The sequence below is a fragment of the Vicugna pacos genome, unplaced genomic scaffold (assembly GCF_048564905.1).
Source record: "Vicugna pacos unplaced genomic scaffold, VicPac4 scaffold_21, whole genome shotgun sequence".
NCBI lineage: Eukaryota > Metazoa > Chordata > Mammalia > Artiodactyla > Camelidae > Vicugna > Vicugna pacos.
Window position 1 is genome coordinate 13,333,101 of NW_027328742.1, and position 17,443 is coordinate 13,350,543.

The window sequence follows — 17,443 nt, forward strand, 5'->3', positions numbered from 1 at the left end:
GCCGTTTTTAACTCTCAGACTGGAGCACTGAGCCTCCAGCAGTTTGTCAGCTACGGTTCGGGTTTCCTGCCTGGGGTCCATGGAGGTTTCTGCTTGTGCATTTCTACTCTGGTCAGTGGATGTCTTTGTGTCCATCTGTCTGTCTCTCCAGTTTGGGGGTGGCAATGGGACCTGTAACCTCAGTTCTCTGAGGCTTCCAACAGGAGTCATTGATTTTGCTTGTTTACTTAGTTTTTCATTTGTTGTTAGCTAGAGTTAAAACTTCTAAATTTTTACATCCTGAATGAGAATGAAGTCTGAATTGTCCTTTTTTATTTTACTTCCCTGAAAGTTTTGCTTTTTAAAATTGTTATTAATAAAATAATCATTCTTCATTTCATTCTTAATTCCTAATTATGTTTAAATGTTTATTAAAATTTACTTTATTTTAAATGATTCAAACCTAATTCACTTGTGTTTATCTTTATTTTCTTTTAACTTACAAAGTTGAAAGTTTAATTATTGCATTTTTGAACACTTTGACGCTCTATTAATTTGTTCAAACCCAAGTTTCAATTGCATAATTGTGTTTCTGTTTAAGGGAACTATGCCCTTGGAGTTTTGACAGGCATTACATTGAATATACATATCGCTCTGAGTAGTAGAAATATTTCTTAACAATAACAGTTCTTCCAACCAATGAACCTGAGATGTCTTTCAATTTATTTGCATATTCTCCAATTTCTTTCATCAGGGTCATACTTTTCTGTCTCTGGTGGTAGGGACTATGGGAACGGAGTGGAGAATGGAGGAGGGACCACCCAGGCATCTGCTGAAGCCACTGTTGATTTGGGGAAACACCCTTTTCCCTCACCTGCACCAGCTTAGACTTCCTGCTGCACTGAAGTTATGTGGAGAAGAAGAAAAGCAACATCAGAGAAGTCACGACCCCTCAGCCAGAATTAGCGAAAGTCCCTAGGGGTGCACAGCAGGGCTCCGGGCCCATGTCTGGGTAAGACTCTGGAAAAGGGATTCTCAATCTGGTGGCACCCCTTACCTGGAATTCCTGATCTGGAAGGTGCCACCTGGGTAGTGATCACGGGCTTAGTGGGACTTGGAACCCATTCTGGATTTCTGTAGTTCAGTTTCAGCTTCTGCTCTTTCTGGTTTCTGAGGCTTCCATCTGCTGACTGAGGTCTGCTTCGTGTCTTTTGCTTAGAGATCAAAATGGGTGACATCATTTCTGTTTCATCACAGTCCCTTGGGAAGAATTTTGATTGCTTGGTTCAACACGAGGTACAGACCCATGACTAGGGGAAAGGTGGTATTTTACTGCAATACCGCATGCCGTATGTATGCCCTTCAGTGTGTAAGAAAAAATTGGAAGTATGTTTTCAGTAAATAAAGGTGTGAGGAATGGAAATGATTTTTGTTAAAAGGAAAAAGAAAAAAGATGATTTTCTCCTTGAGCTCCTTGTTTCTGAACAGAAAAAAATAAGGGACAAAACAATATGGATACAGAAAGTTGAAGGAGGTTTGTGGAAAAGACACACTGAGAAAAGAATTTTGTACATGGTCGGGATTTTCTAAGAAAATCTAAGGCTTGACTAAATGTAATTAGGTAAACGGATTTTGTTAAGAGTAGACAGAGGCAAGGTTGCATTTGTTTTTACTCTCTGTTAGTGAAAGAAAGATTTCTTAAACTGTTGAGTGGCATCTGATAACAGAGTATGTGGATTTCTTTGTCTTTAGGCAATCTGTTCCCTAGCTGCTCTTGAAATATTTTATTGTCATTCTGGTTAATCAAATAAGAATTGTTTTGCAATGATCTATGATCTTATCTGACCAAGTATTTTAAAACTCTGACAAACTTTCCAATTATCAAATATTAACTAACTTTCTTTGACCTCCACCTAACTTTGGAATGCTTCAAAGAGCCCCTGGAGCAACCCCAAAAGAGATCCCAAACTGATTGCATTCATTTGATAGGTTAAATTACATAGGAAGCATTATTGAATGAGTGATGACAAAATATCTTACATTATATGGTACCTGTGAATGTTATTAGCATAAAGATTCTAGAAGTTATATGGAATACCTAAAATTTGGTATGTCCTGATAAAATATTATCAATCATAATTCCAGTTATTGTCTTAAAATGTATGTCACAGCATTAACCAAGTTTCTTTATCAGCTGCATTGTAATCAGGTCTGTAACCATGCCTTCCTGAGCCTTCTGTCACTCATAGACAGTTAGGCTTTTACTCTGATGCCCTTGCAAAATGCCTCCTTTCCGAAAGGTTTATGGAAAGCACTTTTTGATAAGTACAGGTTTCTGATTTTCAGATCACACCACTGGGCTGGGTAAGAAATTAAAGAAATCTAATGGAATTTTTTATTTCATAAAACTGTTAACGAAATATTAGTTACATGAAATGGAGTAAACTGATGAATATAGTTCCAATTTTTGGTTTTATCTGAACTATTCCTGGCTTTTAATCTTTATTTTCCAGATATGAGGTAATCTTCCCCTGAAGCTAGTTATGGCTTACAGGAACTTGGTAAATTACACCTTTGTGAACAGAATTGAAGCATTTATCTTTTCCTTCTACCTGAGACCTCCAGGAAACTCTTAGGTTCCTAGCAACCTTTCCAAGTGAATGAGGAAGGCCACTTCATGGCAGCTGCAGGAACCTCAAGGTATTTTGGAGCTCAGGAAGAGAAAAATCCACCTGGGCCTGCAGGTACTGCAGGTGAGGGCTGGTGGCATGGCTTTCCTGACCTTGGGAGGCCTTTAAAGGTTTAACTTGAGGTCCCTTATAAAAAGTTCCAGCAAGATCAAATTTAAAATAGCCTCTTAAAATATTCTTTTTTACAGAGTGGTGGATCTTCACATAGATATTCTTTGCACTGAACGGTTTGTCAGGAAGCCTGGAAAGTAAAAGTTAAGTTTTACTGTGACTGTGTGGTGTGCATGGGGTCCAAGGGAAGTGAGGGTCTTGCAGCGAAGGCTTCTGTGGGGCAAGACACAGTCTGAAAATGTGCTGATCGGTTCACACGCTTCCCAATGTGCAACATAGTGGTGTGGTGTTTTGTGACTGTGTCATGTAGTGGGGCATAGGTTGGTTTTCTCAGACACAGGTGGTGTTGTGTAAACAGAGATACAGCACATTGTGTCTGGAAAAAACAGTGGGAGTTTTGCAGCAACCTATGTGAATGTTTACAGTGTCATTAAGAATTGTTCACCAGATCGTAACACCCCTGGCACAATCTGGGGCAACCCTAGGCGGAAAGGTAACACCATGGTCAGGACAAGAAGAGGGAGATGACGCCTGTGGCCGACCAGTGTGTACAGTGGTGAGACTGGCAGCAGGGACACAAGTCGTCCTCATCATCATTGGAAAAGTGAGAGATGAGACCTTTCACATGCAGACACAGGTCCCAGTCAGTCACATTCTGGGCCAAGTGCAGGGACTGCTTGTTGCAGATCCAAGCTGATGGCAGGCCTTGGGTGGGTGCACTCCTCACATTTACACTTGCCGCAGTCCTCACGCCCGTAGGTGTGCAGCCCCGAGTCTTCCTTGCTCAGTGGCTTAAGCTCACCTGGCCTGAGCTCTGATCTGGGCTGCGCCTGGTTACTCCAAGGAGAAGGATGACCCAGCAGCCTCTTCTCAGAAGGGCTGCTGCTGGGGCTTGTCCTCACGCTGCTCTGGTTTGATTGTCTACTCAACTCCTTTGTCCCTAATATAGGATTGGAGAAGGTGACCCTGCACGTAGAGGCCTTGGCTAACTTCACACAAAAGCCCCGAATGATAGCCAGCAGAGTTTTACACTGTTGAGCACGGAGTTCCCCCTAGTGTGGAAGACAGCTTTTCAGAGCCAGGGGGCATTAGACATACTGCCGGCTTCTCAGGGAGAAAGCAGTGTGATTACTCCTGCCACGCACTGTGTTCACATCCCTGATGAATCTGGAAATGCCCCTTCCCTTCTTGATGACGTGAAAACCTGGATTCAGAATGTTGACGGCGCTGACACAAATGCCCCTGAAGTTCGCTCTGACGTCCCTCATTGGTTTCCAAGTTTGTTTTCAATTCCTAAAAGCTGTGCTCTATGATTTCAGGAATATTTCAGCTATTGCTTGTGCTCATCAATGTTATTCCAGGGTTTTATATGTTTTTTAGCTTTTGATGTGCTATGTATCCTACCTTTGTCAAACTACGGTACAATCTCTAACATGACCCCTTTCTAAATGGCATGAACACGTGCATTTTTCCATCAGAAAAAAACCCAGATGAAACCCCAGTTCATTAGGAAGCAGTTTGGGGAGAATGGCGTCCACTTCCCACTTTCCATAGATATGGAAGGAATTCGCAGTGGGGAGTATTGTCATTGGCGACCATCTGGTATTTGTAACTGCTTAGGTGTTCAAGGGTTCAGATGGCGTTTTTCCTGCTCTGGCCCACCAGGGTGAGGCTGGAGAGGAGGGGTGGCTGGGTGGTCTGCCCAGCCCCCTGGTGGGGCTGTGTGCTTTTGCCCCCGACACCTCAGAAGTGGCAATTGGATTTCTGTTTTCTGTCTCTTACTGTTCATAACTCACTGCAACTGCACACACAGGCACTCGTTTGTAGTCTCTTGTGGTTTCTTTGTGTTTTGCTGCTTGAGATGCAGGTCCTGGCCTGTGCCGGTGCTGCAGAAGGAGGCCCTGGGTCTCAGTCTGCATAGATATTAGAGACATATACCAGCCTGACTTTAAACTGCACACTTTTTTTTTCCTAGCGCTTTTCCACAGCCTCCCTTCCTGCACACCCTTTGTTCTAAGCACAAGAATATTAGAAGATTCCCAAAGCCAGAGGTCAACCATGTGCCCATAATGACATGCCCAGTGGAAGGAAGAGCTGCTTCAGCAAAAGCAAGGACGATTTTGCAACAATTTGTCACCCAGAATGTGATCTCTAAGGAAACCAGTGCCACTCCTTGAATTCAAGCACCCTTCCTTCTCTCCCTGGCAGGCCCACAGTCTTGGAGGCATTAGCCCACTGTGAGCTCCTTTGCCTGGCAAAGAATAAATAAAGCAGTCTTTTCTGCTTCATCCAAAACTCTGCCCTCAAGCCTCAGTTCAGTCATTGGGGTGAGGAGGCCAAGTTCAGGCATCACTTTTTAGAAGCACTTTGGCACTGGAAGCCCTTGCCTGTATTGACAGGCAGTGACAGTATTTAAGCATCACGTTGAGGAAGAAGAGGCTTTTCCTTGTTCCTGCGTCTCGAGAAACTCCTCCCAGGCTAGATGTTGTCCCGAGGCCTTCAGTCACTGTAGCTCCTGAAAGCGCCCGTGGGCGATGGCGCAACTGAAGAGCCGTGGTCCTCAGGCTCTGAGCGTGCTTTTCACTTTCTCTCCGTGTGGGTCGTATCAACTCGGAAGGACCCTTGGTTCTGAGGGGTACAGGATATGTTCTCATTTTTCAGGGAAGAGGGAAAGTCATTTTTATCAAAGGAAAGTCAAGGTTCAGAAAAACTTAACCTGAGCAGTGAAATAATTAGTGCTTTATTGCATAAATCAAGACATATCAATGACAAAAAATAATAAATTGTGCCTGACATTAGTCTAAGTTTTTAAATAGCATCTGAAAAACCCACTTGGGGAAGCTGAGACTGCAAATTCAGTAAGGCCTTTCAAAACTTTATTTTTCTATTCTTTTTTCTTTTCCTTTTTTTTTTTTTTAACTAAGGCTGTTCTACAGGTTAGCTGTTCCATTTCGTTGTATCCACTTTTTAATTTGGTCTTTCCATTAGTGCTAATAAACTAGCTGTCAGTGATGAGAGCTTTCTAAAAAATTAGCAATTTAGAAGTTTTTCCAACTCAAAGGATCCATCATTGGCCATTGAAGAATAATATCTTAATAGCCTATTTGTAGAAAGATCCAGCGGGGACTTTCCAGTCTACCATGGGTGCAGGAGGTATCCTTGTTGACGGCAAACATGATGTAGCCCCCATGATCCAAAAGTTCATTCCCTAGAAAGTCTGAGAAAGTAAAGAACTTTGTTATATCAGTAATAAAGCAGCGAAGGTTGAGACAACAGAGGCCCCTCGTGGACTGGGACACCTTATGGCAAGCTCCCTTGAGAACTGGTGCAGACTGACCAGGAGGAGGCTTGGAGTTCCAGTCTGTTCAGCTGGTCTCCAAATTCACACTGCGCATGCCCCTCCTGAGTGGGAGAGATCAGGGAGTTTCCTCACTGGCCAACAGGCCAAGCTCTCAAGACACTGGACAGACAAAAAGAAAGTCTAATTTGACCAGCGGTTGTTCTCCTTATGACAAATGACACAAAAGACAGAGATAAAGAAAACTAGTGACAATGTCTGGTTGGGAAAAGATCCACAAACCAAGAGTAATTAATTCACTGAATTTCAAACCAAGAACTGTTGAGTCCAAGGAGCTAACCCTACAAATATTTTCTCCTGCTAATAGAATTCTAGAAGAGGAAAATTCTTACCTTTCTCATTTCCAAAAGACTCTGCAGGCAGAGACTCAGGGGATTGACCTGGTAAGAATCTCACCTTCTGCTGGCTTTTGTCAGTCGCCCCAGGCTCTCCACCTGCAGCAGCTGTGAGTGAGGTGTGCTTAGCCAGGGAAGTTGCAGCTCATCCTCACTGTGGACTGTTGGGGAGGAAGAAGTTTTGCTCTATTCTTCTTGGTTCTTCTGGCCAGTCTAAGAATTACATTGACATGAAAGAGATTAACAGGGGAAAATCAAACAAAAGTTTAATAACATGTACACGTGGGAGAGACTCACGCCCCTGGAAGGCAGGCAGCCGAAGCCCAGCAGGAAGAGCCCTGCTGTCATTGCCAGCCCCCATGCCCATTCCTTCTCATGCTGCCCTGTGACCAGGCCCCAGGAGGGGGCCGGGCATGCACAGAAATCAGGACTTAGATCCAAACCAAATCTTGGCACCAAAGGAGGGAAGACATTGGGGCTGAGTCTTGGGGAGCTTGTAGCAGAACCCTCTCTGCTGACACACAGGGAAGCTGAAGCCTGGGGCAGGAGGGGACTGTTCCGCCACTTATGTGATGTTGGACTCTGCGAGGCCCCATTTCACTCTCACCCTATGGAAGCCCCTGTGGGAGAGGCTGAGTCCAGCTCCAACAAAACACCCTGCAGCTCTGTGGTTTGCCAGTTCTGTGGCTCCACCAGCCCAGGGAACTTGGACCACTGTTGTATGTGGAGCCTCCTTTTCCTCACCCCTAAAATGGGCCTGACACCCCAGCTCACAGGACCGGCCATGAGGGTCTCACAAAAGGTCTGCTGAATGCTGACAGCCCAGGCCTTGGTGTGTGGCCTCTCTCTTCCCAGGCCTTGACCCTGGTCCCCCTGCTCAGCCCCCAGACTCACATCCAGATCACCCTCCACACTGGGTCCAGCATCACCAGGTCGGTGATGTTTTTGCTGAGGGAGGGGATGAACCTGGGTTCTGATCTCAGGGCCCCACAGACCCTTCCGTGAAAACCCCTCACCCTCAGCTCTGGGTCCACCCCACTGTTTGCAGGTGGAGCAGTCTGGGACCCTTACTAGCCTCCTCGATCTCCACACCCCTCGCCCTACAAGAACCCTGGCTCCTAGTCAACCCCCAAGACTTGTGTCAGCAAATCACAGGGTGTTTGAACCTTGGCTACTCCCATCACCAAGTCTACCTGCATCAGCTTTTCCAGGCCCTCCTGGCAGTCACTTGGAAGGAGGATCTTAGCTAACGTGGCAGTGGGAGGCGGGGCTGGAGGAGGAAGGCCCCTCCTCCCTTGATTTGGGGGCCTCCAGCTGGGGGTAGCGCCCTCCTGTGACCCTGCAGCCCCTCCCCTGCAGGGCGCTCACCCCCTCCCGCAGCCTCTCCCGGGCTCTGGAGGCCCCGCCCCAGGGCGCTGGGCTTGGAGGCTGCTCTTGCCGGAGTGGAGGACAGAGCCATTGAGCCTGCCCCCCTCACCCGGTTCCCCAAGCCCCCCGACCGCAGACCCTGACACCTGACCCGGGCACTGGTAGCAGTGCTACGTGCCCTCCAGCATGCTCTGATTCCAGAACAATCCCAGCGCTGGCACGCACTGGGTGTGTGACTTGGGGCTGCGGCCTAGCCCCCCGGAGCCTGTTTCCTCACCTGGCAAGTATTGGACGCCCACTTACCCGCCAGGTTCTCCTGAGGTCTCAGGGCCATGTCACTTTTATCCTCACCTCCTGCTGAAGCAGAACAGAAAGCCCCGCACCCTCCTACCTTTCTCCTCATCGCCGCTCTGTGAGGCTGGCCCCACGGGGTCATCCTCCCTCCATTTCCCGGCTGAGGAGGCAGAGGCCCGCCGAGGGGCAGTGGGGTGCTTCAGGGGCCCACAGAGGAGAGGCCATAACCCCTTCTCAGCCAGAGGCCCTGGGGCAGCGTCCCTCCCCCAGCCCAGCTCCGCCATCGGTGGGAGTTGTGCCCTTCGGGCTCCCAAGCGGTGACGGGCCCCCATCTGGGTGGAGCTGTGGATGGAGGGGACATGGGCCTTGGAGGCCAGGTTGCGGCCCCTGCCTGCCCCAGGATCCCTGCAGTCTCAGCCACCCAGGCTGGAAACAAGGCCATGCTGAAGCCTTGCCCTCCCCGGGAACAGCTCAGAACACCCCCTGCACAGCAGGCTTTCTTCATGCACTCAGGAACGTGACCCCTGAGGCACCACCTCTGACTCACAAGGTCGGAGGGGACAGGACACTTTGCTTCCTCTTTCACATGAAGCTTCTGAAGTCATTCAGGAAGGATCAACTAAGCTCCCATCAGTTCCCAGACATTTCTCATGGGCCACCCGGGGCCTGGGTCGTTGCTGACTGGGGACCAGGGTGAGAATCCTGACCGTGACTGACCAGCACTGATGGTGAGTTGGGCGCAGTGTGGAGTCACAGAATGCACACATACCTGTCTCCGGTCCAGCCTCTAGGACCCAGGACTGGGCGGCAATATGCACACCTAGACCATAGGGCCCCTGCAGTGCTCATCCTTGGGATGAGAAGGGCGCCCTCCCCTCGGAGGTGCAGTGAAGACAGAATGGGCAGCAAGGACCTGGGCTCCTGAGGACAGATGGGGCTGGTCAGAGAAGAAAGTTCCCCCTACCCACCCCGTCCACCCAGGAGCCTGGAAGAAGCCACGTGCCAGCGGGAGGGACTAGAATGGGAGCCAGAGACCCGCTAGCGCTGCCATCCGAGTGCCCCCTCCTGGAGTAGCACGGACACACCACATTCCCCGGGCCTCCTGCCCCTCCACCTTTCTGTGGGCAGAACACATCCCTCGTCCTGCTGATCCAGAGAAGATGGGGATTTTTCAGACGCTTTAGTGAGAAACTGAAAACCACATCCCACCCCGTCCCCTTCCCTCCTTGACCCTCCCCCCTCCAGACCTCAGGCCTCCACGCTACCTCGATGAGCAGACCCCTGCTCCAGGAATCGGCTTTGCTACACGGATCTTCACATTTCCAGAAGCTCTTCCTAAGGGGAAGGGGAAGAAGGAAGGAGAAGTTCAGAGAAAATGTGTGCATGAGGAGTTAAAGGGCAAATCCCTTTTACTTGAGAACATGGAGTGTTCAGACTGCCTGGATGAGGGTCTCACTGGGATTCTCTGGGCAGGAAGGTGCTGTGGGGCTGGGGATGGAGCCCTGGGGTTGGTCACCTGGGGCCTCCATTTCCATTTCTACTGAGAAGATCTGTTTTCACCAGTTTGAGTTTCAGCTGGGCAGGGCTCTGTTGGTATAAAGAGAACACTAGAAATTCTCCAATTTGACTGCAGCCCCTGGGGCGTTTAAGAAAATAAATTCCTAAAGCAGTAGGAATGATGGCCTATTTCCCAAGGGGGCTTAGAGACTTGGCCCCCAACCCAGATCATGCCTGTCAAATTTGTTTCCCCCAGGAGGTGCCAGCTGCCTGGGGTTGGGGATGGCAGACAAATAAGTGACCCCACGTTGACTTTGAACTTCCTGTGGAGAGACACCCACCCACGTAGAAACTGCCCCATGTCTCCTTCGGAGAGTGATTTGAGGCAGAGCAGAGAGGACTGCATTCAGGGAGCAAAATTTCCTGAGGACTGGAACCCTTGGGGAGGGGAACATAGCAGGCTTGGAGGTGGGAAGCTGCTGCCCTGCTTGCTCTTGCTTTAGTCCCCTCACTGTCTCAATTTGCCCTGGATGAGACACACCCCCAGAGAGCCCAGGGAGGACCTAGAAGGCACACAATACGTAAGACAGACAGCAGGATGTTGAAAATCCACAGGAATGAAGTTAGCTCAGCCCGAGGAAGGAGACAGGTAGGAAGCATCCACCCACTGAGAGCTGGGAGTCAAGGTCAGCACGGCCCCGGCAGGATGGACCTGGGACTGTGCAGGGGCCTGGATCGCAGACTTCCATCCAGAAAGCAGGCAGAGGAGAAGAGGCCATTCCCGAGATTCCAGAGACAGGCTCCACTGGATGGTCCATCCCATACCCTGGCCGCCTTGACCCAGTGCTCCACCACCCAGGCTTGCTCCTGGGCCACCACACTCAGTCCTTGTGGTAGGGGTGATGATGCAGTTGGCCACACTGTTCAGCTGAGTGATAGTGGCATGGATGGTGGTGCCATGTGCTCATTGCCAGGGCTGTTTTTCTGGGACTGGGTGAATCCCAGACATTGAGAGGGAACCACTTTCTTCAACACCTCCCGGAGCAGAGGGAACATCACATGATCAGCGATACCTCATCTCTGCATCCCAGGTGGGGGTCACCAGAGTGGGAGTCCAGGAAGTAGAGGACATGGCTGAAGCCTGGGTTTTTCTCTGTGCTGAGGGCACCAGCACCACACCGATTGTGGGGCTCAGTACCCACAGGACCCAGCATTGATGGGTAAAGGAGAGGGGAATTTCCACAAGCCCAACCTCACTAACTCCAGGCTCCGGAGGGCAGCTCCACTCTGCTCAACCCCAGGGGGCATCTTCCACCATCCTGATCACATTCTGGTCTGACTCCCCAGATGCATGCTCCCCAGTGGCAGCTACACTCAGGCTGTTTGTTTCTCTCCCTGTGTTTAAGTGCACATCAGATATGTGATAAGTGCTAGGGCAGCTGAACCTCTGGGCATATTTCTGGGTGACCCTTGGACCTGGTTGCACAGGGTGACCTCCTCCCCCCCCCCCCCCCCGCAACCAATGGACCAGGCCCCACCCGCTCTTCTTTCTGTTCTACCTATTTAATCTACACATACACTCTGTGCGGAACATCCTGTTATCCTCCACCTCTGAAGGTGGACAGAGAAGGCTTGGGTTTGAGAGAGTTGCCCCGGTCACATGGTTGATTAGCGGTGGAGCTGCGGTCTTGGATTCTGGTCCCAGAAGTCTGGATCCTGGAAAGGATGGGGTGGGACAGCTTATTTCAAAGGGAAGCCCTGCTCCAGCACCCCCATGAGAGCCCACCCACCAGCACATCCAGGAGAGTCAGCAGTTCTGCCGCCAGCCTTGTGGGGAGGCTGTGAGTTCAGACTGCTCCTTACTTGTCCCCTTCCTCCTGGTCATGTATCAGGGGCAGAGGGGCCCTGGGGCTGGAGCTGGCTCTGTCTCCAGTTTTGAGGCTGGAGATGGAATGCTGAGTGGACGGGCCCCGTTGCTCCGCCTCAGAGTGCGCCCCCACTGGGGCAGATGCTGCTTGTGCCACTACTGGAGCAGCTGGTGGCGGTGACGCTGGCTGCGGCGCCAGGGGTGCTGGTAAAAACAGAGAGGGGTTGTCTCCAGGCCCTAAGTTGACCCTTCCTCTGGCTCTCCAGCAAATTTTCAGGTGTGGGGTTGGCACAAGAGGAGGGTAAAGAGAAAGGTTCACCCACAGAACTGACTTTCCCTGTGTCTTCCCCCCAAAGAAAGCTCTGCTGCCTTCAAAAGGGACACACAGCCTCTGAACCCCAACTCAGACAGCTCCCCCTGCCTGCAGGCCTCCTACCCTCTGGCCCTGCCTCAGTGGGTGCTAGAAGGTTCACGATGACCCGGAAAAGGTGGGGCAGGTGCATCATGTTGGAGGGAACTGTATCTTGTAGCGTGTGGCTTGTGGAGTGTAGGCCAACTGTGCAGGGCTGCCAGGTGAGCTGCAGGTACTGATGCCGCTAGGGTCCCAAGGTACTGGAAAGGGCATGGGAGGTTTCTGCATGAACTAGAGTCAGAGGCCTGGCCTTTCATCCATGCTGAGCTCTCACACTCCCTTCTTTGGCTCTTGGACCCAGGTGGTGGCCTCAGCCCACTTCCACCCCTGTGACAGCCGTCCTTGTAGCGGGAGGGCTGGTCATGCAGTAGGCCTGACAGGGACCCGCTGTGAGTGTGGTCCTACCGACACCCTTCTCTCCAAGGCCATGGGCACAGCCTACCCCATCCTCCACGCACAGGAGCTTCAGGACTGGGCTGAAGGCACTTTTGTGAGTGGGTTGCTCCCCACTCCTCCTGCTCTGGCCCCCAGCTATGGAGGTCATGGAGGTGCATGTAGAGAGAGCAGGTGAGGGAGATGGGGCTGTTGGGGGGATGGGTCTCTCAGGGATCAGCTCAGTCCAACAGTCCTCTGAATCCCAGGGAGGCTGGGACCCCACCCACAGCGCTTTGTGACTCATTTTCTTCTTCAGGGGAATTAATAGATGTGTGAGCTCCAGGTTCTGTCCGTCTTTCCCCAGTACAGCCCCCGAACCTACTTTGTTCTGAGGAGACAGCAGCCCCTGTTGTGGATCCAAAGACCACCTACAGCTTTAGTTTGTCCTGTGATTCATCTGTGCGGGTGAATATGGGAGGTGCACCACGTCTAGAAGAGGCTGTGAGGGCATCATGGTTAAAGTGCTGTGGCATGTTCTTTTGCAAATGCAGAAAGGCCACAGGCCGGGGAAGGATGAGGCTGAGAGTATTTTCACTGGGGAGAGAGAAGGATGAATGTGAAGACACACAGCACGCCCAGTAGCCCTTTCTGCAGAGCCAGCCGCCAGGTGAGCATGTACCATGACTTCCTCCCATAACCCTGTGAGGTCCATGCCTATACAACCCTGTCTTTGAGAAGAGCAAAGTGAAGCTCAGAGAGGTGTGGGAACTTCCAAAGGTAAACAGATTAAGGTGGGATTGTCACCACCATGCTGTGCTGGGACAGGCACTCACCTGTCACACTGCTCATGCAGGACCTGCTGGGAGCAGGGAAGGCCTGATGGGAGCACAGGAACACTGTGATGGAGGTGGCGTTTCTACCTGGGAGAGCTGGTACTGGGGACTCTGTGATTCTTTTTTGTGCTTGCTTTGAGCGTCAGCATGAAACTGTCCCATCTGGGAACAGGGCTGTCCCCTTTCCACACAGATGCACAAGGAGAAACATGTTCACACGGGTATCACCATAAGCCACCAGAAGGATCAGGATCTGGAGCTCAGACCAGATAATCCCAGCACCACAGCAACTGGTACAAGAAGAGGACCTGATTGCCCGCCTGAAAAATTTCTAGCTTTAAAAGTATGTTTAATTAGGGGGAGTGATAAATAATTGCTCCCTTCAAAATATTCTGTTATCTGAAGAACAATAGCACCTCTGCATTATAAGAACAACATTTCAGTTAGCCATCAATAACCATCAATACAGGTATGAGAAAACAGGGTGTTAGGAATTACAAAAGGGTCTCAAGATGATGCAGGTCAGGACTGAGAACTGTCCAAATCATGGGCTGCATGACATTCCTTCTAAGCTACCTGAGGCTTGGTCTGCTCCTGACATGGAACAGACGGTTCTGAGAAAGCCACGCTCCTCAGAGGACCCCAGGGAGTTGAGAGATTTGGGTTTGGATTCCAGACCAACCCTGATCATCTCTAAATATGGGATTTGAGACTCTTCTGCATCTGATCCAGGCGTGGTTCCAAGGAGTGAGGCATGATCCAGGCAAGAGAGCAGACACGGCTGGATCAGAGCATCACCAGTGACATTAACAAAGAGACCAGGGCACTGAGATTCCCAGTGATTTAGCGTCATGGCTGGGACGGGTCATGTGTTCTCCGGTGAGTTCTGAACATCCAGCACTGCTCCCAAGGATCTGCAGGGGGCGCGCGAAGCCAACAGGGCTTAGGTGGTGGGGCGCATGCGCATTCCGCGACAGCCGTGGTCGGCGTCCTCCCTGAGGGCGACGCTCCTTTTCCTCGGGGCGGAGCGGGCGGCGCCACGGCGGCTTCGGGACCGCGGGGCCCTCGTTCCTGCAGGAGGAGGACGCTCCTCGCTCGCTGTCTGAGGTGATGCCGGTTTCCCCGCATGCTAAGCCAGCTTCACACCGGGGTGTGTGTGGACCTGGCCGAGCTGGGTTCCCAGTCCAGGAGGGAGGGGACGGGCGCGCCGGCGGACCCGCTTCGGCCGTTGTCCTCAGCTGCTGGGACGGGGTGAGGGTTCGCGCCCCTCGTTCTCACTGCCTGGGCCCCCCTTCCCCGTGTGGTCGGAGGTAAACACCACAGGTCACTGGCGGGGACTCGGGAGTAACGTGAAGGGGGCTGAGAAGTTACTGACACGGGGAAAGAGGTGTATGAAAACACATTATGTTGACTTTTCTATTTTAAGTGTGTCAAAGTCAGAGTTTATTATGCTTTTAATTTCCTGCCTTTAAAGGAATACAACTACTTATTTTGTACTTAAAATATTTTATATTTAAAATGTGCTTCTTAGCTTATCTCATTTTCAAGGCAAAATACTGCCACGATCGACATTTTCTCATAATGAGAAGGAAAAGCCAGGCTGGACTAACAAGATAACCCTTAAATCTAAGTGTAATAAGTGTCAGTTTACTGATCTAAGTACTGCTGGGCTAACTCATAAGTCTGAAGTTTAGTAAGTGTTGGTTTACTGGGCTAACAAGTTAACGCATAAGTCCTAGCCCAACAAGTGCCAGTAACTGGGTTCTGGCCAGCAGAAGTCCCACTGAGACGGAATGAATTACTCAAGACTCTGTGGAAAAAGTCAAGAGAGGGAGAGGGAGTCGGGAGCCAACTCCACGAGCCTCTCAAATGCCCCCACATTTATTGTGTACAATCAAAGGAAAAATCACTAACAGTTGTGTGATGGAATGCAGGAATTTAAGGAAAGACAGGGTGGGATTGAGATTGTAGAAATCACAGTGAGTACAAAGGCTTTGTTTATCTTCGGGGAAGTCATGGGAAGAGGGGAACAAGATATATCCCTATAGATATGTTAGAAAAGACCACCAGCCCAGCCAGCTCCTTGTTTTGGGCAAAGAAGACTATCTAACAGCAGAGACACCCAGTGTTTATAGCTGAGGGCCTGGGTGGTTGCTTTGCAATGAGCAGAGTTCTATCTAAAACCTCAACTATGCAAGCAAGGCATTGTCTCTGCTTTTTATGGCCAGGAGACCGGCGTGCGGATGCACAGGTGCCTGGTTGCAAGGCAGTCAACTAAGCACATTTGCTCTTCTTTAAGGAGACGAATGGCTGGGGTCTGTTACAATTTGTTAACCCAATCATGGGCTCCCAAAAGTAGCATGATCTGTTCCTAATAGATAAATTCCACTGTACTGATTCCCTGCTTTTGCTGTTCACGCCTTACTGGCTATAGCCCCATGCTTGCAATTAACTCTACAAAACCTAATGCACAAGGTTTGGAGGTGCTCAGAGCTTCAGAGCAGAAGCCCCTCTGAGCCCGCCAGTGTAATAAATCTGAGTATTCCAACCCTCCGAGTGGTGCTTGTCTCTTGTGATGCTGACTTTGTCCACACGTCTGGTAATGGACATCTGAGGTGTGTAGTTATTAGAGAATCTGCACCTGCTAGCCCCAAGATCTGCGTGAATCCTCTTCAGTCATGTGCAGGGCTGGGCATCTGAATTCTCTGTGATTGAAGTGAGTAATAGACATTGACAATTAATTCACTGATTTCTATACAGAACACTTTAAACATGACCTCAGTTTAAAAATCAATACTCCTAAGCACTTAGTAAAATGTTTCACATGAGAGGTGTTCTGTTCCATGTAGAGGTATCATTTGCCATTAGTCACAGTTCATAAGTCCTAAGTAACAGACATCCGCCTTGTGATGAGTCTAGTTTTATCTAAAAGTCTTAGAGAGAAGAGGTGAGTTATGACTTCTCAAATTCAAATTTTATAATCGGCAGTTCTCTTGATTTTGCCTTTGACCCAGTGGTTTTTGAGATTGTGTTAGTTAGTTTCCTCGTATTTGTGGAGTTTTTTAATTTTGTGCTGTAATTGATTTCTAGTTTCATTTCATGGTGCAACAAAAGATTCTTGGTATGATGTCAATCTTCTTCAATTTGTGACATAACATGTGATGTATCCTGGAGAATGTTTTGTTTTCACTTGAAAAGAGTGTGAATTATTCTGCAACTGGATGAAAAGTTCTGTGTATGTCTGTTAGGTCCATTTGTCTAAAGTGTTGTTTAGGTCCAGTGGTTGTTTATTGATTTCTGTCTCAATGTGCTATCCGCTGTTGATAATCAGATAGAGAGATGCTAACTATTGTACTGCATTAAATTTCTCCTTTCAGGTCTGTCAATGTTTGCGTCACATATTTAGACGATCTGCTATTAGATGTGTATAAGTAGTTGCAATTGTTATAACTTCCTAGTGAACTGACATGTTTATAATTACATAACACATTTTTTTTTGTCGCATTTTTGGCTAAACGTCACATTTGTCTGGGACAAGTATAATAGCCACTCCTGCTTTGTTTCGGTCACCATTTTCATGGAATATCTTTTACCTTCACTTTACTTTCAGCCTATGTGTGTCCTTAAATCTAAGATGAATTCTTGCAGACAGCATATAGGTGGATCTTGGCTTTTTAATCCGTTCAGCCACTATGTATCTTTTTATTAGGGAGTTTAGCCCATTTACAGCTAAAATAATGTTTAATCAAGAATGACTTACTGCTGTCATTTTTGAACTTTCTGTTTGTCTTGCAGTTTTTCTCTCTTTTTCTTTTTTCTTTCTTTTTTCTTTTGTGGACAGGTGTAGTATTCTTAGTGGGCAGTGTTTCTTTACCTTGCAATATTTTGGCTTATGTTATCCCAGTCTTTTCTGGCCTCCAAAACACCGGCGGTGACAGTCCCCGTGGCGCTGAGCCGCGGGCGCGTCCTGCTCTCGGCACAGATTGGACTCGCAGGCCGATGAGGGGGTGACTGTCTCCGCGCTCCCAGGATCTCGTGTGTTGGGGGAAGCCGTGTGGCCTGGCCTGGTCGAACAGCATCCGCCTGTGCCCCTCCAGCCGCGGGGACCGACCCGAGCCGATCGGACGCGGCCTGCGCCATGCCGCCGCGGGGGAAAGGGACAGGGTGTCCCGCGCCCGGGCCGCCGGCGGCTAGGTGGTCCGGCCCTCGTCTGCGTCCCTTGGACGACTGCTCCTGAGGCGAGGAGCGGCCCGGGCCCAGTGCGGTGAGGCCGGGGATTGGCGCGCTGGGGTTCCCGGTCGTCGGAGGCGCCTCCTTGGATGAA